This window comes from Phocoena phocoena, chromosome X (assembly GCF_963924675.1).
Source record: "Phocoena phocoena chromosome X, mPhoPho1.1, whole genome shotgun sequence".
Lineage (NCBI taxonomy): Eukaryota > Metazoa > Chordata > Mammalia > Artiodactyla > Phocoenidae > Phocoena > Phocoena phocoena.
Genome location: NC_089240.1, coordinates 12,654,408 through 12,658,131, shown reverse-complemented (window position 1 = coordinate 12,658,131; position 3,724 = coordinate 12,654,408).

The window sequence follows — 3,724 nt, the reverse complement described above, 5'->3', positions numbered from 1 at the left end:
CTTGCCAGCACCGCCACGCCCCGCAACAGTCGGCCGGAAGGGGCAGGCTTGAAGGCGTCCGCAGCCGCGCGCAGTTGCAGTCGCTGCGCGGCCTCTCGGGCTAGAGGGGCGGTAGCCTGTCTCCACCTTGGCTGACGAAAGACGGATGACGGGAGGTAGGTAGCTCGTCTTCCAAAATCCTGTACGAGTAAATGTCTCCTTCTCGAAAAATCCTCTGGGCTCCTAACCCGTCTTGTAAGTACTTTTTCCCTCGTAGCGCTTCCCCAGTGCGTTATCACTCCCTCTCCCCACCTCATTGTGAGATGTCTTGTGGCCAGGAAGTTAAAGCCACACCTCCCCCTTTCTCGTCCATTCACAAAGCCTCATCTCTCACGCTGCTCGCCTTGCTTTCCAGTCCGAGGCTCTGGCTCCTTCCATAGTTCCACCTATCAACGCCTTAGACAAAGTTCCTTACCCCGCCCCCTTCCATTCACACCTGCCGGCTCTATAGGCGAAATTAACTACCGAGGCTGCAAAGGTGCAACCTCTACTCCCAAGGAATTTACAATCTAGAGGCAGAGAAGGGCCAATTCATAGATTAGATAATATGGTACAGGCAACTAAGATTACTTAACATATTCCGCCTGGAGATTCAGGGAGAGCTTTCTGATGCCTGAGTTGCTTTGAAGGCAGACGACCTTTACTCAGGTGGAGAGGGCGGTAATGGCATTGCAGGTAAACCAGCATAAGCAAAGGCACTAAGAGGTGAAACAAGGTGGGATCTGCCAGAACCGCGAGAATTTTGGCCATCGAATATAAAGGGCAATTTGAAAGTTTCAAGGAATACAGCGGTATTCCTTGAATACCGCTGCGGCTAGGTTGTGGAGGAGGGCCATTCCAAGAAGCCTTAATTATGCTCTGTAGGGAACAGAGAACCGTTGCAAGATTTTAAGTTGAGGCTTGTTGTGATCATATTTGTGTTTTAGGTAAATTACTCTGGTTTGCAATATAAAGGGTACAGCCGGAATAACGCAATCTAGGTGAGAGGTGACAAGGAATTAAACTGGGGCAGTTGGGTAAGGGACTGAGAAAACAAAATAAACCCTGCTAATAATTAGACCGTGATTTACACATACAAGGCCAGGGACAAGACCAAGAAAAAAGTGTTTCTCCCAAGGACAGGTTGCGACTGCAAAAGGATTAACAACCCCCATCTTTTGATAATTGGATAACTTCCCTGGCTTACCTTTTTCCCTCTCTCCTCCAAATCAAAATTACTGAGATACCCAATTACTAAGCTGCCTGTTTCCCTAGTCCCTCCTTGAAATCATTCAGCAGAAGCCCAAACTCTTCATAAACTGCCCTACTCCCTCTTACAAAGACACTTGCAGTAACAAGCCTCCAAGTGGAGCTCGTCCAGCTCAGTGCATCGGTAATTAGGGACATAGACTTTGGAGTTGGATGGACTGGGAATCTCAAGGCTTGGCTCTCTGATCTTGAGTAAATTCCTAATTTTTTTTTTCTGGCCGTCCTAACCACTGGACTGCCAGGGAACTCCCAGTTCCTAATGTTTAGTCTTCAGTTTTCTCATCAGTAAAAATCAAGGGAATGCTATATGTTGGCATAGTGCCTGGCAATAGTTAGTGTCCCCAAAACTTTATCTGTGATTAATGGCAGCAGCAGCGTGAAAACTTCCCAACCCCCTCAAGAGTGGGTTAGGTACTTGTCCTGCGGGTGCTCTCAGCACAAGTATTTCACCTTTTATAACACCTATCACACTATACTGTACTTTGTTGCCTTCATAAGACTGCATCTGGCACTAAATCTTAAACTTCTTGAAGGTGAAGACTTGGCAGTTACGGCCTCTAACTAGAGAATGCCCTGGGTGGCACAAAATATAGCTGTTCAAATCTCCAATTTTGCTGGTTCCTGTGACCAGGACTTATGCTGAGAATTGCTGCCATTCTGAAAGCATCAGTGTTTGGGTTGCTGTAACATTTCTTATGAATCAGACCAGACTTTCATGTCAGAATAACTAAGAATGTCTTCTAGGAAGAAACTTCTAATTAAAAAAGGATACAGATTTCGATTTTATTCTATTATGATTTAGAAATGAATGCAAATCTCCTTTTATAGGAGTTAGATGTTTATCTTCAACAGTTAACCGCTGCGTTCATTTTAATGAATAAGCTTAAATTGCTCAAGTTAATTTCATTACAGAAGTTACTCTAAAAGCCAATTCCATTTCCAAACTAGTTACCATCATTTGAATTCGATAAATCATAAGATAAAAATAAGGTATGTAAAAATGTAATGCAAAGATACATTCTACTATGATATTCTGATAAACAGAACAAATTTATCTTTATTCTGCAATGTAACATGTATTTTCTATTTTTCTTAGTGCCTGAAATACAACATCTACTTATTCTCAAATATATATGTTTTGGTTTATCCCCTCTCTATGGGAAAAGGCCTAAACTTTTGTCTTATTTTGTCAGTAGAAAATAGCTGATTGTTCTTAAAAAGTTAAAGAAAATATTTTACTCATATAAATGGTGTAATAGATACTGCTATTACTAAATATGAGGGTTTTGTTTTGTTTTTCTCTCGGACCAGGGATCAAACCCGTGTCCCCTGCAGTGGGAGTGCGGAGTCTTAACCACTGGACCACCAGGGAAGTCCCTAAATATGAGTCTTAGTTATTATAAAGTGACCAAAGAATGATCCATAAATGTATTTTTCATTTATTGCAAGCATAAAGGGAGAGCAAGAAATGTCTACTTTCTGAATGCCAGGTTGGAACTCTTTTTTTTCTTGCTCTAGTAGGACAATGGTACTAGGACTCACTGAAAGGTCAATGCAGAAATTCTCAGGAAAGAACACTTCATTTCTCACCTACCATTGATTTCAGTATTAATCACCAGATTTATTCAAGGACATATAGTGGGGTCTCAAGTCCTCTCCAACACTCATTGCTATGCCAAAGGCTTTATATATTTTCTAGGTTACAGTTACCACTTAAAATAGAAAGATAAGATACTTATAAATGCATATTAATATGAAAATGCATGCAAATCTATATTTGTGCAACTGATTAAAAGTTTTCTTTGGAGCAGGGAACTATCCAGTGGTAGTTATTCTTTATTCAATCAATTCTTATTCAGTTATTAGTGAATAAAGTTATTCTTCATTCAGTTAATATTCTTATTGATTCTTTTGTCTAGTGATAAGCTCAAAGCAACACAACTCCTGGAATGGTGGCAGAGTTGATATCCCCACCTAGAACCGAAACCGAAGTACCATTTTCGAAGAGTAGGTTGAATTTGATAAGCAGGGATCAAAATGTACACAGGGACAAGTGTCTTAGTCTGTTCGGGCTGCCATAACAATATACCACAGACTGGATGGCTTATAAATAACAGGAATTTATTTCTCACAGTTCTAGAGGCTGGGAAGTCCACGATCAAGGTGCTGGCAGATGGCAGATTCAGTGTCTGGTGAGTACTTCCTTACTGATTCATAGATGCACATCTCTCTGTGTCCTCACATGGTGGAAGGGCTGAGAGAGCTCTGTGTGGCCTCTTTTATAAAGGTACTAACCCCATCATGAGGGCTCCAACCTCATGACCTAGTCACCTCCCAAAGGCCCCACCTTCTAATAGCATCACATTGGGGGTTACATTTCGACACAGGAACTTTGGGGGGATGCAAACATTCAGTTCCTAACAACAAGAATGCATTA